Here is a 16,134-nt window from a genome sequence, read left to right on the forward strand (position 1 = left end):
CGGCGAGGAGGGAGGGCGCGCCAACCTCAGCATTCGCCAGTGACGCCCGATCTCGCGGCCTCGTCCCTGCGAGGGGGCGCGGAGCGGGCGGGCGGGCGGCTTTTTTTCTCCGCCTTTAGCTGCCTGCCTGCGCAGGGGAAAAAGGGCAGCGATTAAGGTCTTTATGATATCTTCATTTTATCTATATTTATCTTTATAATAAAATATTATTTCCCCGGCAGAAATAACATTTTAACGCGGAAAATCTGGGACACAACCCAGGAGCAAGCGCAAGGAAGCATGCTGCAACGAGGAGGCCAGGATGAGGAGGCCCGCGGGCACCCCACACCCCTGGGCCACCCCAAAAGCCCTCTCCAGGAACAGCACGACCACACAACCAATGCGGGAGTAGATACTTCTCGTTCTGGGTTTTTTTTGATGTTTCTAGATGAAAAGCAGAGCAATTTAGCTGGCTTTCTCCAGCATGTTTCACCCGCTGCATGCTCCAGTAAATAAAATGTTCTACCAGAAAAGCGCCAAACACCTCATGGTACCAACCCCAAACTGTTTTGGTCACCTTCAGGTCTTCTCAGTCCTTTACTTGCTGCTACAGCTTCAGCAATACAAGGATATGAGCCTTGTGGTAAAATCACAGCTAAGATAAATTTGGCAGCCCATCAAAACAGCTGAGTGTCAGGTGCACTAATGGGCCTTAAAGGCCCTGAGCAGCCTCACCTGGGGCCTCCCCACATGCCCTGCCCTTGGCCCAGGACCCCAGTTAAGGTCAGCCCTGCTGGTCCACAGACTGCTTTCCAGTCTGACCTCAGACCTGTCTTGTCCCTGTTGACCTGCCCAGCAACTGGGAGGCATGTCTGACCCAGGCTGCCCTTGCTAGACCTGACCCTTATCTGCAGGTTGGTCTCCTGGCTTGACCTTGGGCTTGCCTCATCACCGTGAGCCTGCCTGGTGGTACAGACTGGCTTGACCTGGCCACCGAGGCCCCTGCCTTGCTGGCCGTGCCGCTGCGCTTGGCCGCCCACAGCCTGGGGCGGTTCAACGCCGATGTCAAGCCGCCGTCCGGCTCTCGCGGGCAGCCAGCTCGTGCTGGGGAACGCCGGCAAGCAAAGGAGGTGCTGAGAGCTTCAATGCTTGTACTTTATTGGAGCAATGTTCAGCTGTAGCCGGGTTTGAACAGAGTAGTCGTTAGTGTACTGTGGCTGGCTGGCTCTTCTTTATTACCCAATATTTCCAACTAATGCTTGGTGTGATGGTTAGTCTAGCTAAACCTTAATAGTAAGGTAAAAAGACAGAAATAGAACCGCTATAAAAGCGTGCTGATGACTTCTTGCTAACCAAAGCATCATTTCCTAGAAAATATTAAATCAAACCTGCAAGCACTTTAATGTACTCTACAGAAAACATCCCACAGCTGGATTCCTTATATTTTTTTCCCCCTGTGAGTCCAAGTGTCTTCTGTGAGCTCATAGGACACTGAGTAGGAAAAAAATACTGCAGTTCATATGGAAAGTGAAACAGATCTAGTAAATAACTCTATTGTAGTCTCTTCCTATCGGGTTGTGTTCTTCCTGAGACATCAATCTATTAAGACTGATACTGAAAAAGAGCAGTAATGATGCATTTTGTTTTACTAAATTGCAGCAGAATTTGCATTCAAGGAATCCAGAAAACACAGGATTTCTCCCAATGTAGAGATGCCAAGTCAATTAAAGTTTTGCAAGGGAAGAAGTTGAAAGACTAAACTCGCTAGCCATGAGGTCTCATGTTTCACTTTTACTAGGCCTGCCAGAAGCAGTTCTCCAAGGTGTTGTGAACCCAGGCTCCAATCCAATAAAGTAAAGGTGCAAGATTCCTCTTTAAGTGATATTGTCCCACATTGTTGTATCATAAATGCAAGTTTGGGGTACTCCTCATCAAAACTCAAGTAGATCAAACAATTTAAATTACCAACCGATTCCTCTATAGGTCCTTTGTAGCTTCACGCAGTGGCTATGGATTATCTTGGTGGATATTATTAGTATAAAACTGTTGCACTTAAACTACAAAATTAAGCCTATGAAGTTAAAACTCAACCAAATGCCAAATAATATATTTTAAGACTTTGTTATATTGAAATGTCTTCCAACTCATTTATTTTTTCAGTACAGCAGTTAAGGAAAACCGTTTTGCTTGTTTTTCATGGTTAATGTTCTGAAGCTTTTCTGAAGGTTATAATTTAGCCAGATATCAGTCCCAAACTCCTGCAAAGCTTTTCACTGTTTTGGGGATGTACCTGAATTTGAATCTTTAAAGTGCAAGGGCAATTGATGCTTTCTATCTCTGCAGTGCAATCGGAATGAATAAAACCCCAAACTGCCTATATCTGGTACCATCCTGTACATAATCCAACAATATCATCCTGTGCCGCCTCATAGTCCAGTCTTCATTAGCAAAGTTGGGTTGCAGGTGATCTTTTTCTGAATAGCCATGAAAATAGAAGTAATTACTATGGTAGATTACCTTTATGTTATTGTTTCTTGTTTTATATTTACCTTGCAAACTGTCTGAAGGCCAAGAATGCAGATGGATGCAGACATGAGGAGCAAAAGGATAAACAAAGTTCAGGAGGAAAGCGTTAGTATTAGTCAACAAGTAAACACAGGAGCAGTCTCCCCGTTTGACTGGGATGGGGGTAGTTTTCAGACAACATTCTGCCATTTTATAGAAATAGCTTTGGGACCCCAAGCTTTTCCATGATGCAGGTATGATTTACTAGCTCTGGGCAACATTACACATTGCAGTTTCTCTAGTCCTTTGGCCCGAAGTGCATACATAGACAAAAAGTGCTATAAATCACTTGCTAAGATACACAGGAAGCTTTTCAGAATTCTGCTCGTTCTGGATTGTTTTCATGCAGTTAATGGCCTGCTGGTGAGCACATAAAGTACTCTGTGAATCCATATATGGATCAAGGCCCAGGAAGCACAGTAAAGTGCGACAACCAAGAAATATAAAAAGAAGTCAAAATTGCAAGGGTGCAGGGATTTTGGAAATGCCCAGGAGAGAAAGAGTAAAATAAAATGCCTGGGTCAGCATGTTGCAATTTAGACTGGTATAAATTAAATTGAAAAGATGGGTAAAATTCCACTACATCACATTGATCATCCCTTATGTCCAAGTAAAACTGACAATAAAAGCCAGGGGAACAATGGCCAAGGAAAATCAGGTCTAGATCATCTACTGGACAACATTAGTTTTATTATGAGTATTTATAAAGTACCTAGCTTAATTTACCCATCATTTTCTGAATATTTTTTATTAAAAGTAACTTGTTTGAATGCTGCGTACAACAGAGCTAAACAAGAAAAGATTCTATCTACCCTGATATTTGACATATGTAGATTTTTCCAAGAAGGATGTCAAGAAAATTATAATATTACTGGTTGATTTTGGCATAGCTATAGCAACAGCCATATGGGAGGCATGTCATTTAATGGAGCTGCACATGGTGAGATCATGGCAAATTACCAGGTTCTCATTTCGTGTGGCTTCTCTCCAAGAGTTCTGATTTAGATCAACAAAAACATTCTAACATTCTAAAACTTTCTAAATATAATTGGTCCAACCATATTTCTCAAAATAATGAATGGAAAAAAACCAGCTACCATCTTTTATATGCTGAAGCAAGGTTTGTAAGGGGAGAAGAACTTATAAATGAGGACTTGTTTATATCCTTAGACAACACCACTATCATCCATTATATTTGTTAGGAACAACAGAACGGCAAGAAAAAAATATATAAAGGAAGATTTGACTGAAAACTTGATGGCTTAAATAAGAACTTGATGCTGTTCTGGACAGGGCAGAATTTACACCAGGTAAGTCATGTTGTCCAGAGAAACACTTAACTCCCGTGTAAAGCTCACTGAACTACATGTTCCTTTATAAAGTTTTTGTGAGTAAATTAATAGAATGATGGCAGTAGTATTCCTAGAACAGCAAAATGGTATACTGTTCTTTGCCGTTGTCTTGTGTGTATATACTACACTCATTGGACACTGTTGCAACTGGGAGCCAAGTCATAGTAAAAACAACTTGGTCATGATCAGAAAACCCATGCTTTCTTGTGTAACAAATATCCTTAAATGTTCTGAGATGTATCTATTTACTTCCTTGGCTGGAACAAATTTGTATTACCTTTTTAATAAATCTTCTAGATACTATACAGCTACAATTGATTTAGGTTCTCAGTTATGTTAAGTGTAAGTAAGAATCTAACTTGCTTCATGCTTGTACTTTTGGTTTCAACCTTCATGTTCACCATGTCAGGAACCATGCATATGACTAAGCCCCATGATATCTTGCAAGCATACGTAAAAACACTATTTTTAATTTAGTGGATCTTTTCCTATTATTTAAAAATGAATGTTGTTCATGTGCTAAATCAAATCAGTAGGTCTCTACCTTATGGTTTAGGAGCTGTTGCATGTATCTGTTAACAACTGGATATCTAGCTGAGCAAGGAAGCCCATTGGGGTAAAACAAAGTCGTAAAAAATGGCAAATACAAGTGCAAGAAAAGTGGCAGATCATAGATGCCTTGAACAGAAAAGTGTCAAAGTGGGGCATTTCACAAAAGTAGTAGCATGATGCATAGAACATGCAATGGTGCCTTGGATTTTTGAGCAAAAGCCACACTGTGACAAACACTTTGATCTCTTCAAATATTTAAAGCTGAAAGCAATTGACTCTGTGATAGGTGAACAAGTGGAAAAAAGTCTGTTAAAGTCAGAACAAGCATCTCATAGAACACATTTTTATCAGCTTTTGAAGGGATTTTGCTGCTCATGTTCCACTTCCCGTTCTAGATAATCCTCTTGTGAAGGGTCATTTAGAAACACTTGTATTGCACCTTTTCTGGATGAACTGAGAATAGTTTTTCAAAAATCACAAAGAAAATCCCAAACTGTTGACTCCTCAGACTAGTTTTTAGCAGACAAGACAACAATGTTAAATGCTACTAAATCCCAAATATTGTCATACTGCCATATTATTCTTTTTACATTTACTCCATGATGACATGGGAAGGTGAAATTGGAACTTAATCCTAGACAACTGTCCTCTTCTGCATCAAGCAGAGTGGTGGCTGAAGATGGTATTAGCCTTACTGATCAGCCGGATATTACAGCAGCCACACTTCTGCTGGCAGAAGCACAAATAAGCACTCCCTAATTTGCTTCAGACAAAATGAGACAGATAACTAAAAATATCCTCTTTCATGGTCTAAATAATGTGGCTGCCTTCCCTCTAGCAGAATTAGGAATGCTCTCTAGCAGAGCTGGGGCACAGCAATGAACAGCTGGTGCAGTATCTTTTTCAATTATCACAGCTATCTGGAGCCCAAGTTTCTTCTAAGATGCATGAATTGTTTTGAAACCATGAACTTTAATAGGTCAAACTAGTCAACAGTGGAAACATTTCAAAATATTGCTTGCCTTAAAAATTCTATTCCTAGTGACAATGCTGCATGCACGACAAAAATGGATACAATCTCAAAGCTATACACAATGTACTAGCAAAAAACAAAATCAATAGCTTTGTCAGTGCAATTTCCAATTCGATAAATTTTGATTTTTCTGGTGTGACTTAAAAGAGACTGTGTTGAAAAGACTATAGGTACTTCTACAAGATGAGAAAAACAGTATTCTCTTAAAGAAACTTTCCTCTTGTGTTTCTCAACTCTTTCCATTGGGTATATGACCTCTACACTGGGTTTATTCAGTTTATTTGGTAATATATAGAGAAATAAATTATTTAACTGATTTCTGTAAAGTTGGGGTTTCTTCTTTGCCTTGCTGGAAGACTACAGGAAAATTTCCTGAAATAAAGCCTTCATTCTTCATCAAGAAGTATAAAAGCACATTTGAAATTCCACAGTGTCATGTTGCCCATTAAGTTGACGTAAGTCAGGATTATATGGCAGTTTTAGAAGAGCACAATGTTCTGAGAATATGCTCTCCTCATGTGTAGTGCCAGAAATACATGCATAAGCAGCAAAACACTTTATTCAAGTGTTTCACTCAACTCTTACTGCTTTCAAAAAACTAATAAAAGCAACTACTGTGGCAAGTGATCCTGATGTATATGTAAGTTGGGCCAAATCTTACAGACAGACAAATGACCTAGGTATTATGTTAGCCATTACTGCAACAGTGAGAAAAGTGAAATACCTATTTGGGGCACTACATGCTTTTCCCATGTCAGTGTGCCATCCTACCAAGTCAACCAACTTGACTTTTATGAGTAAATATTTTGAAACCTTAATATTTGAAGACAATGCACTAGCAAAAAACAAAATCAATAGCTTTGTCAGTGCAATTTCCAATTCGATAAACTTTGATTTTTCTGGTGTCACTTAAAAGAGACTGTGTTGAAAAGACTATAGGTACTTCTACAAGATGAGAAAAACAGTATTCTCTTAAAGAAACTTTCCTCCTGCATTTCCCTGCAGAATAGCTTTCATTTTAATCCATTTCCATGTTCTATATATAGAAACCTATATAGAGAGTATGTGTCCCCTGCTAATACTGTAAGAATCAATATGGAAACATTTATTTCTTTGCTTTAGGCCTTTCTTATGAGGTTACCTGACTTATCTTGAATATTATGCATTTGTAGCTAGGGATCAGTTAACTATTACCATATTGGGCAATACTGCAATTCACTTTGAATAGTACCTTATGTTGCAATTAGCCTCAGTGAATCATCGTGATTATTCATACACTAATGTACCCAAGCACAAATAGCTGTTCTATGTTCTCCTGGCTATACAGGATCAGATTACATCCAATACTAATTTAGTCCTGTACTGAGCAAACTCCCTGACTCGACCTTTAGGAAGATGCTTTTACAGGACTATTTAGTATAAGTAAAAATCATGTTAGACACTGCTTTGAGGCCTAATTTTTGGATTGAATCTCAAGACAGAGAGCAGTTACTCACACAAGCAATTCTGCTAGCTACAGTATTCAAATGATTTCCTATTTGTCAACACGCATGATTGTTAGGCTTATGATTGTTCTCAGCAGCATGGTAAACCTGGGATTCAGAATGCTTTTGAAGGTTTGCTTTTCATCTACTTTTAGTTTTCCTTGGATAAGCTTCCAAATGTTGGGGTTTTTTTAATTCTTTTAAAGAAATTATGATCATTATTTATCTATTGAACATAATTAAGTGATAGCAATTCAGTCATATCCTCAGTCTGGGAAATCCCACCGCCAGTTAAAATTCCTGTTTTCTTGACTATGGTAAATCAGCAGAGTAAAGACACTCAAATAAGTGATAACTTCCCCAAACAAGTATTTTTACTAGCTTGTAATATTATTACTAGCTAATATTTCTAAGTAATGTTCAGCAGAAACACAGCATAAAAAGCTCTGGATCCTAGTTCATTTTCTACAGCTATGAAGAATAATGCTTGATAAAAAGCTACATTGCAAAAATGTTTGTGGTTTCTGCATGTAATACATCTGCAGCATAACATTTTTTCTTGTAAGTACTGGCTGTTTTCCTACTACTGAGCATAAATTTTATTCAAAATAATATAAAGTGTTGAAGTTTCTTAGAATCCTATCATATAAGGTAAAACAGGTAACAACACCCATTTAACCAGCTCAGAATGAGTCAAAAATACAAACAAAGTATTTGCAACTACATGGAAGAGAACTGAGCACAAAATGGAAATCATCTGAAGTATCACAGAATAACTCATAATGTATCCAATTTGTGATGTTTTAACCTCAGCATCTCAAAAATAACAGCAAAAGTGGACAGGAAGCACACTGTGAAACTCTTTCAAAATAAATCTTTAGCAGCTGATGTTTCAGAGTACAGCTGAGCTCACAAAAGGGCTTAGACAAGTTCATAGTTCCATCAAGAGCTATTAAACATCTTGGCTGAATTCTGGACACCTCTAAACCATTTACTTGCAAGGAATACCATGGAAACAATTGCTCTGCAACTGTCCTGTTTCCAGTTCTGGGGCATCTATTACCACTTGTTGTGGAGACTTGATTCTGGGGTGGACGGACTTTTGGTCTAACCCAATAGAACAGAGAAACTTTTGCCATCCTGCTCACTACAATAAATATAGTCCTGAACATTTAGATTACACCCTTCCCCTAAGGAGTAAAGAAACCTATCAAAAACTGACTCTCTGTCAGTTTAACCGTTAATATTATCTCTTCTGCTTTGCTCCTTACTTCTTGCTCGTTAAAGATGCGATCCAAATGCTTTTGAAGGAAGCATTTCTCTAAAATAAGCAAATTCAATTCCTTTGTAGAGATCTACTACGGGGCCTATAGAGTATTAAATTTCATGCCTGGTATCTGATCTATTTTATCCAAATCAGCAATTATATTATCATAAATAGAACACAGGTGAGCAGAAACCAAATTCTAATTTTCTTTATTAATACAAATTAATAATCACATTTGTGAAATACAACTGAGGGTGTTTTCTTTCATGAAAATATTACAGTGCTGTTGGGAAATAGATATAATTTTGCCTTGCCTAGAAATGTAGCATTTATATTACTCTCTAATATTATTCACAGCAACAAAAGTAAACTATGCAATATGTATATACTTGCAATATATATAAATAGATAGTAATTTTATTTCAACATGTGATACACTCAAGCCCTAATTCTGAAAAAAATAACAGTAAAAAAGGGGAAAAAACAACTCTTACAGCAGTTTCTTTCAGAGAAGACACAAGATCATCACATGAACTACAATAGGAAGCAAACTAGCTGGTCGAGAGCTAAAAATACAAGAGTCCTGTGATATTTTTAAGTTTAAAAAGCACAAGCTTGTGGTCTTCTTACAATGTTGACCCATTTTCTTCAAATGCCTCAAGAACCACAGCCTAAGTGTCTCATCCTGTGATGAAGAAAAGTTTGGCATTCCACCTCAAGAACAGCAGTTTTCTGTTTGCCTGCCTCTCAGTGAAAATGCTTTAAATCAAAACATTAACAAGTTGGATTTAGCTGTGCTGCTGCATCAAGATGCAAACTGCCTCATAAAATATAGAGAAGAAAGCTCACATACAGGAGATGACATGCGGAACTACCCTTAGAAAGACAATTTTAATGCATGATTGGATTTCATGTGCTTTCCACTGTCAAAGGAGACTGAGAGAAAAATATAAAAAAATCTGTGCATCTTCAGATGTTTTGTCATCCCTCACACGAGCCAGTGCCATTCATTTTTGGGCAGCACTTGCTGCGTGTAGTAAACCTATATTGAGCGTTATTATGCTAAGCCCTCAAAGAAGAATTCACCTTTTCCAGAGTTTTTCTACCACTGCATGATCAGTTATGGCAGCTTAAGACAGTTTTAGAAAAGGCTGAGGATCTGCACCTTCCTTTTTGCCTTACATCTTCTCCCTTTTCACACAAATGTATGCAGCTTGATTTTAATATAGGTTGAACAATCACCTCTTTAATATAAATTATGCATAATAATTTTCAAAATATTTATTGTTTTGTAAAAGCACCATTAGCTATCACTATAAATAGCTGTTACGTATACTTTCTAGATCAGAGTACTGTAGTCATAACTCTTTGGCTGTCTTCAGTTTTGCTACTTATTAACTGACTGACCTTGGATAAGCCATGAAAGTTTGCCAAGTCCCAGTATAAATACTTAAAGGAAGGATGTGCAAGACCAAAGAAAGCTAGATGCTGTGAGGTGCATACATATTTTTGTAGTTTCATTTTATGTAACTTTCAGCTCCTCCAAATCAACAGAAAGCACCATTTCAAGAGTACTGCTATTTTCCTGCACTTTTGTCTGAGAAGTTCATTTAACGTATAATCTCTTTCCACAGTTGTAAAGTCAAAATTTTATGCAAAAGCACCATATTGCATATTTTGACTCGAAGGCAGAAGACTGTGAGAACAGGGCACACTAAATCAATATACTATAATTTATAATATATGCTCAGATTATTTCAAAAAAAGAGCATAATTCACTGCGTTTCCTTGTATTGTTTAGACTATAAACACTCAAGGCCTGGGATTCCATTTTACTACTTCTAACAACCAGTTTATGAGGAAGTTTATGAGTTTATATAGGAAATAATTCAAGTCAAACAGTAACACTCACCCAGGAGACTTAAAATAGGTTATGTTTGATCATTTTATAGAAGTGATCATAGATGTCTTTAACCACTACCTTGTAGGAAGTACAAAATGTCTTGCTTTATTTCAACGGTTCATAGGGGTGAATAGCACTGAAATTCACTTCACAGCTACATCATACATATTACCTAATTGTAATTAAATGTTTTTGGCCATTCCACTCATCTATCTACATGGCTTACTCTTATTTTCTAGCAGTTTTTACTCTCAAATTCCCCTAACATGTAACAGTTGAATTTTGCAGTTGCATTTATGTTAATTTTTTTTTTTTAATACTGAATCACTGGCAAAGTGCTAGATACACCACCAGTTATAAGTAGGTTGATATTACAAGCTTAGTTCTTAAATACTAATCCACAGTGACTACAAGGAGTTAACATGGACTACAAAACCAATATAAACAATAACCTGACTTTGCAAACTCATCTAGGCCTAGGCTAGTTTACCTTAAAATGCAGGTTGGTTAGACAACAATTTATGCATCTCAAAATTAAGCTTAAGGTAACTGTGTTTTAATGTAGTTCATAAGTTTATAAAATTTAAAAAAATGCAATTCTAAAAAGCATGTTGATAAAGCAGGTATCTATTTGAGAATTCAGTTAATTGCTACTACTTCCTGGTTCTGTGAGATATTGCATCACAAACTGTAAAGATTACTGCAATTATGAAACAAAGATTCCACCATCTCAGTGTATTTTAGGACCTTTCTCAAGGTTCTTCATCACTTTGTTTTCTTTGTTCTCTCTTTACGACATGTTAGTTCTGAGCTCCATCTCACTTCTCCATTCTCTAGTTCCTTAGTCTGTATGCTGTTCCTCTGTTTTTTTCCTTTTTTTTTTTGACCTGCTTATCTCCCTCCACCTCACATTGCTTTGAAAAAGACTGTATACAGGGTCGATAATGACCCTTCTATCCACAGGAAATTCTCTTCTGTCAAAGCTATTCTATGCCTTCTCTTGTTAAAAGATGGTCAATTTAGATTTAAAAGACTGTGCTTCTGCAGAGGACCATAGTTACCACTATTCTGCGAGAAGTAACAAAGAACTACCCCATTACATCTGACAAAACAAACAAAAGCTCAGTTTTACTACCACTTTTTTTTTTTTCCAAAATCAGGAGTTCTCGATATACTGAATACAGCCATCCTAACCGCAAGGGTTCACAGAAACAGCATGGGTTCTTTTTTTTTTTTTCCTCCAAATCTGGCCTGCTGAGATCTTTTGTCCCATGTATTATAAATTGCCTTTAAAAAGCTAACGTCAACAAATGAATGAAAGTTCCCCCTACCCTTTATGGGGGAATTACGCCAGCAGAAGTTAAGAAAGGCAACTTCACTGTCTCTGATATCAAACTACCATCTATAACTGGCCCATGTCATTTAATGCTACTGCAGTTAGGAAAGGTAGAAGGGCAAAGCTCTGCTGATCCTTCCCTACCCAAATACTAACATGTAACTGATTTTTGTCAAGATCAGATGTCTGAAAATCAGGAAGCCACCTGCCTCCTTGTTAGCCTTCCTCCACCAGGCTTCGAGCAGGGTCCCGAGACTCATGCTGTGCCGGACAGGATCTTCCTTGGCTCTTCCAGGGCTCCTCACGGCTCCAGTCCAACACTGACTTTATACTACGACTTTGCAGTCCTACAAGACATTCCTATGCCAGCCAAGCTTCACTGAGCATACCTCTACCACTTACAGATCACAGCATAGAAAAAAGGACTATAAAATTTTTAAGAGCTTTTTACGGTAAATGAAAGTTGCAAAAATGTTAAAAAGGTAAGTTTTCTCAAAGGACTACTACACATTTTGGATGCTTGAGCTGAAAACTCCAACGTAGCTGCTGAAATACCACTGAAATGAAAGAAAGCACAGATATATAAATTTTATAAGCACTACACCAGCATGCATACATTGTGGACAACAAATTCAGCTATTTACACCCTTCTCCCATTTTGTTCCAGTTCCTCATATGCACCTCCCATTAACTCCCCTCTTTGCTCCCAGGTATTTATTAGCTTTCTCCCCACTAGGTGTGTCCCGGCTATCGGAGACACCCACTTCCCGGCGGGAAAACGGGGGGAAAGCAGTAATTAGCGGGGTGGAGCACTTCCACCTCAGGGATTTTAAACCCCACATTAGCTTGTCGCCTGAACGGATGAAGGGGGAGAGGGAGGATTTCCCCCTCACAAAACCCCAACGAAAAGGGTCTGTTTCTCGTTTCGGAGAAGTACGTCAGCGGCGGCCCTGTTCACCGTTAACGTCTAGCGATGACGTCATGCGCCCGTCCCTGCCCCCGGCTGCTGCGGGACCCCCGCGCCGCGCCCCGCGCGCAGCCGGCAGGGGTGGCGAGCGGCTCCCCGAGAAGCTCGATGGCGAGCCGGCCGGCCGGCAGCGCGGAGCGCGGGGGGGGGTGGGGGGGAAGGGGGCGGTGCCGTCTCTCGCTCGCGGGCTCGGGGATGGATTCTCCGCGCGCGGCGCAGCCGCCGCCGCTCGCGCACGCCTCCATCTTAGCGGGAGGGGCGGGCAGCGGGCGGCGCCGCCGCCGCCGGACGGAGCTGCGGGCCCCAGCGCGGCGCTCAGGTAGCTCTGCCGCGGCGCGGCCGGCGCTGCCGCCCCCGCGGCGCCTGTCAGCCCCCGCCCGGGGCGTCGCGGGGACGGCGGGGGTGTCGGGGGCGGGGAGCGCGGAGCCTGGCGGCGCCGGGGCCTCGCCTCGCCGCGCCGCTGGCGGTGCGCGGCCTGCCTCGGGGCGCCGCGGCCCTGCGCCGTGAGGGGGAGCGTCGCCGCGGGGCGGGGCGGCCGCGGCGCGGCTCCCGCGGGCGGCGTCGGCGCCTGGCGAGGGCTGGGGGCGGCTTGTGCCGCCGCTTTTCTTCCCCTCTGCCGGGCCTCCCTCGGCCCCCTCCCCGCGCGCGTCCGTGTCAGCCGCGGGGCGCTTCCCTCCCCCGCAGCCGGGGCCGCGCGGTGCGGGAAGGAGGCGCCGTGCAGGGCGGCTCGCCCTGAAGGGCTCGCAGGTGGCAAACTCTCGCTGCTGCCCCGTGTTCCGTGCGAGGAGGATCGTGGCTCCCCACGCGCTAGTGTTTACCTGTCCTGGTCTGCCCTTTCCTCTGCAGTCTCCAACGCTTAGTGCGTGTTGTACCTGCAGTTTGTGTTTTCCGTGTGACTGCGGGAAGGGGACCCATTCGTCCTCCTCTGCCATCCCTCGGGCTGAAGAGTCACGTTTCTTTCTCCTCAGGCATCCACACCCCCTGAATGCGCTAAGGCGGTTTATTGACTTCCTGCTATTCGTTGTTCCTGCTGCTTTTCCCTGAGAGTATCTGCAGGCAGGCGGGAAGGAGAAGATCCCATTTAGCCTCTGAAATCGTGTTTCTGAATGCAGTGTCTTTGCGTGTTTCTGGCATGCCTGGAAGGCTCAGCTTTCAGATGTGAGAGTGACGTGCAGCTTTGGAGGCTGTGCTGTCCTTATCAGCGATCATGGCAGCTTATCCTGTGACTGTGTGATCTGTTTACATATTGCATTAGATGAATGACATCTGTGAAATAGGTGTCACCTGTAATTCTTAGTCAACATTAAATGTATGAACTATCCATGTCTACGAGGTGTCCGTTGCTCTGTACGTGATGGCATGTAAAGAGGCTTTGGGAGCTCGTCCCTAAAAATTTTCTTCTAATGTTATTGGAGGAACATGGGAAGGAGGGCAAGGTCCAGTTCAGCTGTCAGCTTTCACTCTGCCAGCTTGAAACTACCGTGTTTCTAATCTGTTGTGGTAATAGGTGCTCATGTCTAAAAGGGTTGTAGTCATACCAGGATGCTGTATGAATGAATCTGGGGAGTCAGTGGTTAGGTACTGTAATAGCTGGTAAATGCTGACAAGTTTGTAACAGGTTAATATTAAGCATTCCTATTTCTATATAAGAAAACTGTATTATTAAAGCAAACCATCTGAACAAGTGCTGAATAGGAAACTTTTTCAAGTGTTCCTATTGTTCCTTAGATACCAGGATCCAATTGTGCCATGACAATTTGATATTATAACTGTTATATTTTCAAGTAAGTTTTTTATATTAATGGCTTCCCAGAGCATCTCTTTATGTGAAGATGAATTTTCTTATTTTGTTACTAAAATAAGTGTTTCCTATGTATATTTTGACCTTGCATAACTTTTTATTTAGTTAAGAACGGTGATCTCTACCTGCACTACTCACTATTGGCATGAAAAATATGTCTTCAGTTTCCTTCCTTGGGTCCTTTGCTTCATTATGTAGGGTTCTACCAGAAACTTTCTTTGAGTAAAGATTACAGGGCTTTAGTGACTATGATTGTCACGTTGCATAAGGCTCACCTTTCCATCTGTTCCAAAGATTCTCATGTTTATACTCATCTAGTGATACCTCTTAAAAGTTGAGTGGAGGTCAGAGGTGTGTTAAATTAGCGTTGCTTTAATGTACATTTTCAGATTTGGAAGAATGGCTCTAAAAATGATCCATCAGTTTACTTTCAGTCTTTTTCAATTAGAGTTGAAACAACCTCTGTTTATTTTATCAGTAATCAGATATGAAATGAGAATCACTTGCTGACAGCATATATTAAAGGAGGGGATTTGTTTGTGCTCCAGGACTTGTCTTATTGGAGCAGCCGGTATAACTGGAAAAACTAAAGCTATTTCTTCTACATGCAAACCTTGTCTCGGTATGTAAGGTTGTCTTTCAAATCATACATGAAATACTCTTGAGTAAATATAAGGAAGGATTTCAAGTTGACTGTCTTGCACCACAGTTTGTTCTGGCTGAGCTGCTGTTCTGGGTCTCTTGTTATGAGTGGGTTTTGTTTTGTTTTTTTTTTTCCCCCCCCCTCCTCCTCATAAAGGAACTAGAGGCAATTCCCCTATGTTGCAATGATTTGGTAATTCCTTTGCTCGTAATGATGTTCCCCTAATCATCAGCACAGCAAAAGTTATTTCATATTTTTTGAACTTTATATAATTTTCCCTTTTAGTGTTAAACTTAACATGAAAAAAGTGATAATGTGCAAAGAAACATTTGGTGCTATAGAAATACAATTGTACATGAAGTATCAACTGTGGAATTATGTGTCGTGTCCTCAGAAGTCACCTTTTGCATGTTCATTATAGTAAAATAAAGTTTAATCTTTTGGAGTTGGAGAAGCTACTCAGTCTGACTTCAGTGTAATCAGCTAGGTGAACACACATTCTAGACGACTCTACATAGTGAGACTATTTTTAATTTATGCTATTCCAAAAAGATAAAAGTGGTGACTCAAAATGATCTAGAATATGATATTATAGAATATTTAAAAAACAAAATACAGTGTCATGAAAAGAAATGTTAAGGGTTTTTCTTCTTTGTTTTCAGCAGAAGGTCTTCAGGTAACTGGTTGAAAAATGGTTCCGCAAGATGACAACCCCAACTCGAATACAGTTAAAATGGTAATAAAAATAAATAAATAAATTATAATGGTGTTGAGAAATACCTTTTAAATCAATATATAAATCCAGATGTCTAATTTCAACCTGTATGTTAAAAGTTATAACATGTGGAAAGCATTTTTCCAAATAATGGAAACAAAGGGTTTGCATAGGCTAAACTTTCTACTATATTTAGTAAAATATTGTATTTACTTTAAAATCAGCATTTTTATTACAGCATGTATGTCTTCTTGTAGCTTAAACTTATCATAAATCTGAGTGTACTTGATGAATTAGATGTCCTGTAATTATGAAGCCATGTTCTTTGAGGAAAGTGTCTTGCATACTTGCAATTCCTTATCCTGAAATGGGTTTATTATTGATAATAAGCATTGAACAGGGTTCTGTCTGGTCAGCTCCACTGAGGACTACAGCCCCTATTAAGTCAGTACCCTGATAGACGGACAGATCAGGTTTTGCATAATAACTAAATTTAGATGCAAACTCTACACCTAGTTATGTGAGTATAGCTAATGT

At 40.3% G+C, this 16,134-nt stretch overlaps 1 protein-coding gene across 5 annotated transcripts in view; it reads left to right on the forward strand.

Moving 5' to 3' along the window:
• The first annotated feature begins 12,706 nt into the window (after positions 1-12,706).
• SLC35F5 (solute carrier family 35 member F5) overlaps positions 12,707-16,134 on the forward strand; it is a 42,153-nt gene continuing 38,725 nt past the window's right edge. For 4 of the 5 annotated variants that reach the window (XR_010884608.1, XM_067299353.1, XM_067299352.1 and 1 more), the window contains exons 1-2: positions 12,707-12,757; positions 15,548-15,618. The gene's annotated coding sequence lies outside the window, so the exon portion shown is untranslated. Of the gene's footprint in view, positions 12,758-15,544; positions 15,619-16,134 lie in introns of all 5 variants that reach the window. The other variant, XM_067299351.1, reaches the window with a different exon arrangement.

Source organism: Apteryx mantelli, chromosome 6, assembly GCF_036417845.1.
Source record: "Apteryx mantelli isolate bAptMan1 chromosome 6, bAptMan1.hap1, whole genome shotgun sequence".
In the NCBI taxonomy this organism is placed as follows: domain Eukaryota; kingdom Metazoa; phylum Chordata; class Aves; order Apterygiformes; family Apterygidae; genus Apteryx; species Apteryx mantelli.